Consider the following 12,284-nt stretch of genomic DNA (forward strand, 5'->3'; position numbering starts at 1 on the left):
GTTCTTCTCCAGATGAGTGGGTATGTTTGTGGATTCACTCTCATCTTTTGGGTGGATGCATAAAGCTTCGTACTGTACAGCATCTCAAGAGCGTCTCTGCCTGAACTGGAGGTCATTTAATAGCCGAGAATCCAGAAGACTTAACAACAAAACACTCCTGCTGTCCACTGTAAGGCTTGTAATTTTCATATATTAGTTCTCTGTTCCCGTAATTGTTCTTGACATTGTTTGTCAAGAACAATTGTTGTTCACTCATGCTGTGCTCAGTACAATCTCATATTTCTCCATTTAAAAACCATTTTAGTTCATTGCAGCGTTCAGAAAAGTAGCTGCTGGTATGTGCAAACACTGTACTTTTTTTATTTTTGGAAGGAGTTCTCTTTATTCGTGTTAAATATGCATTATTAAATCACATCCTTAACCTTTCTCTAAAATTAACCAAGTAGTTTAGACACCTAACTTTACACATCATGATGAGCTTCCTCGCCTCAGCAGAGTGCCACAAAATGTCTGGATATGATCATGAATATTTTAATTAAGCTTGAATTTTTGATATTGAAGAGAAAATGTTAAATTCCCCTCAAAAATAGAATGTGTAAGGTAATGCTGAATAGGTAAGTGAAGGTCTTAGGAAACCATTTTTTAAAAATGTAGGTTTCTAAAAAAACAAATCCCCAAAAAAATCTGATTAGTATTTATTAAGTGACATTTTTTATGTCCAATCCATGGCAGGACTTTTCAAATTACAAAGTCCCAAATGAAGCTATACTATAATAAAAGCCGCTGTTGTTTTATTAAAAGAAGAGAAAATCAGATCAGTATTTATGAAGTGACATTTTTTAAGTACAGTACACGATAGGATATTACAAGTCAACAACACAAAGTCCCAAATGAAGCTGTGCTGTAATAAAAGCAAATACCACACGTTTGTTTTATTATAATAAGAGAAAATCAGCTTTTACACAAAGAAATGTAATAACCAACATTATAACCAATCATTATAATGAGTGCTCATATTCTGAACCATTTAGTACAAATTTTTTCTTTCCTTACCAAAAGCCTTTAAACTAATAAACACAAATATAATAACTTTTCTGACAATCAAACAATTTACCAGAAGTTTAGAGCATGAATAATGGAAGGACACTGAAATAAAATGAAAGTAAAACTAAGAGTTAACTTTCAGTGAGGTGAGGAAGGACGGTACGGTGCAGCACAGTGTCTGATTGCTAAATTCAACCAATAATTCATTAACTGTTTCTCACATGTGTAGCAATCCGTTCCAATTAAGACAAATGTGACCGTGGAAAACAAATTATAAAAATCAGAGAGTGGGTAAAGTTTAGCATTTTAGGACTTTGTGCTCATTTTACTGCAGCTTTTTGTCATTTATTGAAACTAATGTTGGGACCCACAGTAAACGTAGCTTCGATGCTGAAGAGGAAAAAAATATTTAGAAACACAAAAAATGTTTTGCAAATTATGAACAAAGAAATAGTAAATATTAATAAGTGAAAAACAAGTACCTGCATTTTGTGTGTGAATATTTAAGGAAGACCTTTGAAAAGCAAATGAAGGTAAAAACATGCATGTTTTAAATATCTATGCATACCTGCAGATGAGATTATAAAAAGAAAGAAAGAGAGAAAATATAATCTAATAATTTATCCATAACTAAAGAACTTGTATTAATCTACAAATACATGATGGGGGTAAAATGAAATGTGCACTGGCCTGAGCACCATGGAGCACAGAGTCAGAGTCACAGATTCGTATCAGGTTCAGAAAGTTTCCTGCAGCTAAAACACCCAAAGAAAAGTCTGTGGAAGTCGCCTTTAAGGGTTTAAGAAATGCAGCTGAGAATAAACACGAAGAAAAGAACGAATAAAATCTGAAGCCTGAAGAAAACAACGTCCGAAATCCAGCAGTTCATTTATTAGTTCAGGCCCCCGGCAGAAAGTTTCAGGATGCTTCCAAACAGTTTCATTACAGCAGACGTTGGCACAAAAATGACAATCAGATTTTTTAGGTTTTGTTTTTTACACATTTTGAACCAGGAGTTAGAAACACTAAAGGTCCAGAGCTACGTACCAGACTCGTCTTCTTTTCTACTGAATGGACTTCCAGGCCTTCAGCTCACTTTATTTGATGTGAATTTACAGATTTCTTAAAGACTATTTTTTTAATATTTAGTTTCGTTTAGATTTTTGATCAAACAGCTCTTTCTAATTTTGCTCAGCAGCTTCAAGGGCGACTGTCTTGTTTGGAGAAATGTTCTAGATTCCTGTTTAATAAAATGACCTAATTAAAGGCAAAAAAAATAAAATTTAAATATCTACAAATACAAACTATAGATTGCAGCCAATTCACAGCAAAACACAAAATAAAAGCCACACATCTGTTATGTAATCTCAAAGATCATTTACAAAAAAAAAAAAAAAAAAACACGGAGCCAAAAATCAAACAGGATTTAAAGGTCCCCAACGAAAAAGTGATAAAGACAGATGAAGAAACTCATCCTTCATGTCCTCTGTCAGTTACTTACTGTCATTTTTTTTCCTCCCTCGCCCGTCTCTACCTCCCTGCCTCGCTCTGTCTCTCCCTCGTTCTCTCCCTGAGCCCTGTCCTCAGATGGCTTTTGGCCTACTTTCGGCTGCAGAGAGCTCCAGTGTGTGTGAGCCAAATCTCAGCATGGATTTACAGGCAGAGCGCGCAAGAGATGGAGGGATAGGGAGAGCGAGAGACAGCAAAACGAGTGAAGAGAAAAAGAAAAGAAAAGAAAAAAAAAATCAAATGAGATAGATAGATCCAGCTTTTCGGTATGTTTTCTCTCTGCCGTCTCGGTTCCAGCAGTTCATGGTTGACACACAGATTTGATCAGCTTTTGTTGCACGTGTTGCAATAATCCTAATTTTCTTTGGTCAGATTCATTTGAATCCTCGCTATCAGAAACACATTTGATGAGCTGCTCGTGTTTGAAAGCAACATATAAAACACTGATGGCTGGCTTTAAATATGGGATTCAACATAAAGCTCCAAAGCAAGATATTTTAAAAACATGCATTTTTCTCAGATTGATTTCCACAGCGCTGTATGTTTCCTATAGGCAGAGGGCTCCGTGGTGACCGCTCACAGAGGCGACACACAACCATAGCTGTTAATGAGACTCATGTGGAGGTGAGAGATTTGGGAAATCAAAGTGCAAAGACAAAGTGAGATCCCGTCAAAGTGTACCGCATGTAGGCCGTCACTTTGGTGCTCCGAGCTATAAAATAATAAAAATCTGTGTCGTCTACAAAAGGTATTAATTAATGTGGCAGCGGGAGAGTTGTGTCTGTAAGTTAAATATCTGTTTAGTTTAACACTGATGATTGCAGCAGGATGACCTACCTTACTGCTGCGACGTCGCTTAAAGAAAGGTGCTATGTTCATGTCCATCTTCAGCGAGTACAAACCAAAATTATGGAGCTCAGTGTTAATAAAATATTATTTGACTAGCAGCAGATGCTTACATATCTTTTAATTTTAAAAAAAGCAAGAAAAGCAGCACTAATAATGTCTGACAGCTACTTTATTAGTCTTCAAATATGTTTAGGTAAAAGGAAAAAAGTTCATTATTTAAAGACAAAATCTTATTTTTCTTTCATACATTTAAAGACTGGATCTCATGCTGCTGTCTGTAGGGCTTAAAGATTCTGTTTTATCCAAATCAAATAAGCAGAAAAATACCCTGCAAATGAAGCTACATAATATGAAGTGTTGTAGAAAACCAAACAGTTATAAAGTGCATAACGAGATCCATTTATCTGCTTTAGATTTCCTTTTACATCCAGCATTTGATCCTGTGTGAGAGCTGATGAACTAATACGAGAAAACCCAATGAATGAGCAACAACACACACACTGTGAACATCAGGTTTTTGTGTGATTGGACTTCCTTCTATAATAAAGATTTCCCATAACATGATTAAAAAAAAAAAAAATCTATCTTAGAAAGAACCACAATGTAGAGCAACTACAGGACGTACTGACAGGATGTGCAAAAGGTGTATAAGTCTTGTTCTTTTACACTGTCTCACAGTTAATCCTCTTGCAATCACAGCTTTATTATTTTTTAAATCTTCATCACTGTGTCCGATGCAGAACCAAAAAGCCTTTTGTGGGACGTCCAGGGGGTGCCGAGTCATTCCTGGAAATGTGGTGAATCACTGAGGCAGAGGAGGAAGGCTGAGGTTAAACGGACACCACAAAAAAGTTGACATATCATCACCAAACAATTCCAAAAATTATTTCTATGGGTTGATGGTTTGTAAAAACGTCCGAGGAGAGAATTTTCCTCTCAGTGCTACATGCAGCATTGAGCTTCCCAGCGTGTTCTACATGTGTGGGCTACCATTACACAGCAAAACGTGCAACCAAACGTTAGCAGAAAGCCAATTAAACACACATGATGCTAAAGTTGTAGCATGAAGCGATATAGTGTATAATTAAATGATAGCAGGAGGCAGTATTTTAGCTGAATAGCATATATTAAAATGTTACCATGTGGTGTTTCCTGCATTTTGTGTGATACTATGATGTCTACTACCAACATAATGTGCACAGAGATGCTAGCATACAGTGTGCTAACTGGAAACCTATCAAACATATTGTATGTTAAAATGATGTCATGTAGCAGTACTGTATAAACGAAAACGTTAGCATGTAATGTACGATCACGTAGCATTGTTTATTACGTTGCCATAATACACAGAAATAATAACTTTGTGATGTTGCTAGCAGTGTGGAGCCTTCTGATATGGTGCATGCTAAAATGTTAGCCTGGAGTGCAGGTTATTATGACACTGCATAAAAAAAGTGTCGGCAAGAAGCCTATAAAACATAGTTTATGCTAAAGTGGTAGCTTGAAGCAGCATTTTGTCAGATCAGTATGTGCTCAAATGTTAGCATGTAGTGCACCACGACGTAGCATTGTGTATTATGGTTAGCATAATGTGTAGCATCAGTTAAAGTACTTTGTGCAAAGTTGTTATCAAATATCATTGTTTACTTTGTTGATATAATGATGTCCCTTAGCATACTGTGTTATGCTAGCATGGATGCTAAAATGCCAGTGATATTACCAAGCACAGCACGCTACACTAAAGCGTACATTTACACAAACTAGTTTATCATAAAGTGTTTGAAGAAAGCCTAGTGTTAGCTAACGTACTAGCATGACACAGTCATTTATTTTAGTCACAGAGGAAGCATGCCAGCTGTTATGCTAAAGTTTCAGCATAAATCTAGAAATCATACAACATCGTAAATAAGTAGTAAAAGAAATCGTAAAAACACAGTAAAACACAGTAGATCAAGTGTCAGCATGCTTCATATGCTATAAATAATAAAATGATAGCAGAGAACCTTGGTGCGTACCTATATATCACAGAAATAATACAACACAAGACATCTGATGAATATTTTATTACAATTTTTTGTCTTACAAAGGCATATAAAATATATATTTTTAAAAACAACACCGGTTTCTGTTACATTTCTAGTATGTCAGTGTGTATGTACATCCGCATTTCCTGGTCAAGCGATCCTACACACCACAAAAATGTGCGCAGGAGTGTGTATGGGCAGCTGAAGCTGGCTTCAGTGTGGTTGTCATATCCGTCTCATGTTCGTGGACCGATCCCCGACGTGTCCTGACCTGGTCTAACAGGCTGCAAGAAAGACAAAGACAAAGCTGTTCAGCAGCTGTTTCACAATGAACAACATGCACAGTGGAGAGCATTCGCAGAGCGGCACAATGCAGCTACTGAAGTGATTCCTTTTTCTCTTGTCCAAATGAGCACCAACACATGTCAGGCAGTAAAAGCTGAGTGTTGTGCTTGAAGTGTAAAAGCATTTATAGATTGCTGCATGCTTCAGATCAAACAACTATTTGCATCACTAATTAAATGTTTACCAATGAAAACAGGTCTAATTACCATCACACATTAGCTGATAATGTGTTCGTGTGGTAAACAATTTAATAAATAACCATGCACCCAATTTCAAATAAACTAATAACAAAGCTGACAACTTGTCAGCCGTCTTTATTAATATCTTTAAGCCCATTTACTGCATAATTTCTTTGTGGTAAGCACAGGAGATTCAGTGATACGTCTTTGGCAGCTCTGCAGAAACAAAACAAAAAAAAAATCCAAAGAATTAGTCTTCAAGCTTTTAAAAAGGTATAAAAATACCTCCAAAGATGAAATAAAAAAACATGCTGGTTGGCAAAATCCCACAACTCAGTCAGAGCTTCTATTAATAAGCATGGCAGTTTAAAGAATTGACAGTCATGTGAAATGACAGCAGTAAGACTTTATTTAGACACCACTGTAAGACATCTCAATAGCAGGCCTCTAAAGAGAGCGCTGTGCTGCTCTCACATCTCTGCTGTATTTATTAGAAAGAAAAAAAGGAATCTACATGACCTGTGCTCTACAAATGTGTTGCATAGATTCATTTTATTTTCAGGTAGACTGACAATCATCTGTCTCACTCATGAGGCTGTGCATCATGTTGTATGCTAATAAATGAACATGCATTAAAAACAAAGGGCATTAATCTTACATTTATATCAGAATAGTAATAAAAGTGGCACTTGTGTTCCTACTGCATGTACAATCCAGTGTCACTGAGCTGAACATTAAGTGGACGACAACACACAACGTGAACCTAACGCAGAAGGCAGAGCACATGTATCAGTGAAACACATGAACCGGCGTGAAAAGTGTGCGTCCAGAGGTGATGCTAAGCTAAGAGTGAGTTTATTGGTATGAGCTTATTTGGCAGGTCACGTGTTTTAAAATGTCACAGCAGGAAATCGGTGGCGTCCGTTTGATTCGACAGCATGTTTCAGTCTCACCTCAGGTGCTATGAGCAGCTTTATAAACTCACAAATCCATCAATAGCCACGACCCCAAGAACAGTTAGTCATTACAATCATGTAAAAAAAAAACATTCCTGACCCCACAAAGGGAAACTAAAATGTCACTTTAAAAAAATATATGTATATTATAGTCAATACAAATGTCTACTGTACATAATATATAGCAGGAAAAGAAAACAATGCATTGCAAACTAAATGTAAACGAATAAATTGAGCTTCATTGGCCATGGAGGAGGCCTTTGACTCCCTGGCTCTCAACGTACTTCTATACAAACGTCCAGGTAGATGTAAGAGATGCAGCTACTGACACAACAAGATAAGGAAACTGACAACACAAATAAAGTCATCCCAGCCAAAAAAATAATAATAAGAAGTGGTACAAATTAAAAATTACAATTAAAAGCAACGTGGTGGAGGGTAACGGTTATTAAAAGCCAGAAAATGTCTGTTATATTTTAATACAACGATCAGAATGATGTCTTCCAGTGTGTTGCTTTGTCAGTAGAAAAGCTAATTAATCGCCTGTGAAATGGTTGCCACTCAATCGACTGCTCAATTACTCCACAAAACATTCCCACTTCACAGATTATCTGTCTCCGCTGCGCATCTGTGCCTTTACGATCGTTTATCACTGTGAAGTTTACCTGCGTGGAATCAAACGGTGCAACTAACAATTATCGATTAATCGTTTCATACGGTGAAAAACGCTTGTTGTAACTTCCCACAAGACAAAGTGAAGAATGTAATGCTGTAATAGGAGCCTCCGCAACAGAAAGAGCAGGTATGCAAATGATTGAACATCTTCTTAGAGATCTCAGATAAAGTCAAAGACTTCAATTCTGTGAGATTGGTTTTCTTTATCTCGTCCCGATCCAGCCGCCGCGTGACTCTCCCATCATCATCAAATAGATTACTGATATCACCCTTCAGAAACTTGCCAGCTCAGTTGAAAAACAAAAAGAAACCAACTTGAAAACCCCCCAAAAAATCTAATCGGCCTGTGCAGACACACATCTGCACAGCTTCCTGGTATCAAGGCTGCTGAGGCAGAAAATTATCCAAAAACGTTAACCACTGCCAACATGCTTAAGCTCTTTTTCCTTCAAAAAAAAAAAGAAAAAGAAAAAAGCGTGCTGCTTTTTTGGTTGACGTGGCAGCAAAGTGTTAAATGTTGACTCATCAGGGGATTTCCAGCCTGTCTTTAAGTCCAACGTGACCTGCAGCGGGATGACACTGAGACGGGCTCTGCCTCGGCCTCCAGTCATCAATACCTGGGTTTCTATTGGATAAAGAGAATAGGAAGAGTTTATAATGTGTGTGTGTGTCGCTGTCTCTCTCAGATTAATGAGGTTAGTATGTAGTCTGGTTAATCTGCTGGTGTGATGTGGCTGCGCACGATCCCCGAGCTCCTCTAAACTGGCCTCATGCACACACACACATGCTCATACGCAGACAAATGATGCTGAAAAATCACTCGTTCGCCCCACCAGCACATTTCAAACGGCCCAGATGGTAGACAAAACAGCATACAGTTTGGCAGCTGATACGCAGACTGAGTGAAAAAACTAACAAGAAAAACAATGAAAGCACTGGATCTGCCCCAAATCCTAAATCTCTTCAAGTCGGCCAAGCTACAGCGCCGAGAAGAGCCTCAGCAATTTCAGCTATGTGGTGAGTAAATAGGCCCCAGGTGTGCAACAATTACAAAAAAAAAATGACCTCCGCTGCTTTAGTGTGTGCCATAGGTAGTGGGCATTAGCCGGCGTGGGAGGACCCACGTGGAGCTGCGACGCCATCTTGTTTCACCAACAGATTAGAAGGAAGGCGCAGTGAACCCCTCTGCAGTGAGAAGAACTGCTAAAGAGACACACAAACACACCATTACAGACATGTTTACAGATACTGGAGGAAGCACACACACACACACACACACACACACACACATGCGCGCTGACCAGCTCTGGTTATTGATGAGTGAGCTTCTCCCTCCTGCAGCTGAGAGCAGGCTGTGTGTTGAAGGGAGTGGCAGAAAAAAACTGCAGAATGGTGACTGTGAACTCAACACCGAGGGAAACCGTCCCTGCTGCCACAAAGAGACTGAGAGAGGCTCAATGCCAGGCGTCTGTCGCCTCGGTCGAGGCTTTTTCACAATGTGCCAATCGATCTCTGCGATCAATATTTTCACTTTTATTTGGATATAACCCGATTCCACGGAAGGTTTCCTCGAGGCGGTTTGGGCGTAACCCTGCAGCAACCCTCCCTGCACGCTCTCTGCACTTACACCTGAACTCAACTGTCACCCACTGAACCTTTTTAATCAGTCAACCCAAGGTGTGTCCACTGCACCTTTCACGGTCCACCTTAAAAAAAAAAAGATCCACCTTAAAAGCCAGCACATCAATCAACAGCTGCCTGTTCAGAATCAACCGATGTGGGAAAAGCCGATATCTGCAGGCGCTAAAGCTGCATTTCATGGGAGTCTGAAAACCGAAACTGAAACTCACTGTGGGCTAAATGGCTGCATTGTGCGGGAGCTTTGTGAGGCAGGTGTCGCTCCTGACTGAGACACCTGAAGCTGGAAAGCCATGCACAGAAAAACGTTTTCATCCACGTCTGAGCGCATCTAAACTGAGTTCGCAGGCTTCCCAGATGCAAAGCGGTCCAGATGATGTTTATCGGCCCATTTCCTTTTTGTCGAAAAATCTGAAGCGCGTCGGGGTGATGAAGCAGCTTATTGCAGCGGGTACATGCCCACCAGTCTGTCTGTCTGAGTGTCTGTCCTCCATGTCTGCCTCAGCCATGGGGACACAGTGTACAGACAGCATTCGGAGCAGCCGAACAATGGAGAGCAAGCCTGCAGCCCCTTTGGAGCTTACCGGCTAGACACTAACTCGCTCCAGGTTACTGTTTGTTCACCGAGCTGAACAAATAAAAACGATTTTGAGGCAGAGAGATGGAAGAAAAAGATAAGGGACGGGGCTCGCACAGGCATTACGTAAGAGAATTGCTAAAGCAGCAGATTAGCAGCGCAGAGGGGGTTCAAGTTAAAATCCATATCGGCTCATTAACAACAGGATGGAAGCATCTCCTGATCAGAGGTGATACACTGAGACAGACTGAAGGTTGAACACATCAGCGCATTACATCCAGCTGCTGCCAGCGTAGGAAATGTCGCTGAAGGCCAGAAGTAAAAGCGAACTGTCACACCAGCGATGTTGAAAGAGACGTTTATTGATCAAAATAAATGAACTTCAGGGTCACAGTGATTTAAGGCTTTGCCACAGTCCCACGTATATCTTCTTAAATGTATGATGTATGTGACGCGCAACAGCTGAAGGTCCTTGCTTGATCCGCAGCCGCAAACATGACCAATGTGGCGCATTTCCACTTGCTAAAAATTTTAGATGCACAAGTGCAGAGAGTTCAGTATCCGCTTAAATGAAGGGAAGCAGCCAAGAAGACAAGGTATCATCAATATCCTCGCTACGCCCCATTAAAGCCAGATATTAGATACGGTGAAGTGCGTGTGAAGGAAAATATCGATGAATCACGCTGTCACAGGGCTGCTGCAAATGGATCTCAGGAGAACGATGACACTCCTGATAGCAAACTGCGAGGTGGAGAGGGAGGACGGCATGGCGAACGAACCCCCCAAACCAGCAGTCAGGTAGGAGAGAACCCACAAGGCTCAGACAAAAAGAGCCACCATGTGCTACTATGACCAACCGCACTGTTATTCAAAGTCAGCGAGTGGGATCCTTGTTACTATCGATGACAAGGTGTGCTGCCACTCCGGTTGCAGCTAGATACCAGAATCAAACCAACAGTTGCATATTCACGAGGACTCGTGAATCATGGACGGCGGCCATGAAGTCGTCTGGCAGCAAAAAGCACCTCGGTTGTTCCCAGCGGACGTCTCTAGCTGCCCCTGCTCGTGGTTTCCCGCTGTCACCTTTACATTGTGTTAGCATGAGTGAGTGAGCTTTAACATCGCAGAGGGTTCGCTGAGGTCAAGCACATAATGTACAGAGCTGTCATGGTTACGCTCTCAACATTACTCTGTGCTGCTCTCAAGTCATAAAGGCACACAGACATGCAGGCCGGCGGCAGAAACAAAGAGCTCTCACACTGACAGATGCTTCCTTACTTAACAGTGTCCGCTGGTGTATGAAGAGGTTAATGCTATCACCGCAGCATTAGCATTATCTCTCATAAGCTAATGCTAACCAGCTGTTAAGCTATTTCTCTACTAGCACCGAGCAGCAGCAGCTATTGGTTCACCTTGGAGTGTGTAAGGCAGACATTGGTTTCTCATTAGCATCCCACCTGAAGCTGGTTTTAAAAGCTACCTGTGCAAGTAATCTGCATTTGCCCGAAAATGTTATTCCTCTGAGGTGGGCAGTCGTTTGAGACCATGTGACACTAAAAGTAAAAAATAAAAAGACATTGACGTGCCTTACTTTATGGGGATTTTAATCAAAATGCTACATTAGCATAAAGTCACATTAGGGACTTTCAATGGGACCAAACGGGTAGCAGCACATTCAGCGTTAATAATATTTAATGGTTAAACTCAGGCAAATAATTAGCGTAGCTCTTGTGTCGATGGTCAACGCTGATACAATCAGGCCTCTATTGCGAAAGGATCCATCGACACAACTTTAGCTCAGCCTGCTTTAGCTCTGTCACATGACCCTTAAAACAGGATTCATGCCGCCACATCCTCATCCGCCAAACCCCAGAGATTTCCCCAGCACATGTTCACTCCTCGACCCGTCGTATGTGATAGAGCGCGACGGTAATGCGGAAAGGTTCGAGAAGCATTCAGGTGACATGTAACATCACAGCAGGGTGTGAGCCGAGCTGAAAAGTGTGACACGGTGAGCGTTCGGTGAACGCCTTAGCTCACTGCGCCATGGCCTTCCCCCCTCTGATCGCCATTGTTCGAGACAGGAACGTGCGTGAGATAGTGTTGGCCGTGCATCCCTCTCAGCTCCCGAGAGCCTAACCCGTGGACATGAAAGCACAACGTCACAAGTTAGGGTCTCAGGGACGGAGAGAGACACATCTGCAAACTGACTCCTCTACCTTCACACAGCTGCTTTCAGCCCTCTCCGGATTTACACCGTTTCTACGTTTGCCACTCGTGTGTTCCTGCAACGAGAGAAGCCTCCATGTACTGAGCTGGTCCCCAAGTCAAATGAGGACTCGGAGCATGTGAGCATCTCCTGCATACGGAGCGAGCTCGGCCGCACAGACATCAAACACACGCTACGAAATGACATGCATTAACTGAGCATGCTTATTGCAACCTCCGCTGCCCCCGTATGTGATCGTGAACATACAACAAGTGCAAG

At 41.0% G+C, this 12,284-nt stretch overlaps 1 long non-coding RNA gene across 2 annotated transcripts in view; it reads right to left on the reverse strand.

Annotated features, from left to right (window-relative positions):
• Positions 1-5,450: 5,450 nt before the first annotated feature.
• LOC103366634 (uncharacterized) overlaps positions 5,451-12,284 on the reverse strand; it is a 128,630-nt gene continuing 121,796 nt past the window's right edge. Inside the window, exons 1-2 of one of the 2 annotated variants that reach the window (XR_520677.1) lie at positions 8,647-9,174; positions 5,451-5,710 (exon numbers count right to left, since the gene is read on the reverse strand). This is a non-coding gene — a long non-coding RNA (uncharacterized LOC103366634). Of the gene's footprint in view, positions 5,711-8,646; positions 9,175-12,284 lie in introns of those variants that run through there. The other variant, XR_520676.1, reaches the window with a different exon arrangement.

Source organism: Stegastes partitus, unplaced genomic scaffold (genome assembly GCF_000690725.1).
Source record: "Stegastes partitus isolate 25-593 unplaced genomic scaffold, Stegastes_partitus-1.0.2 Scaffold961, whole genome shotgun sequence".
Classification (NCBI taxonomy): Eukaryota; Metazoa; Chordata; class Actinopteri; family Pomacentridae; genus Stegastes; species Stegastes partitus.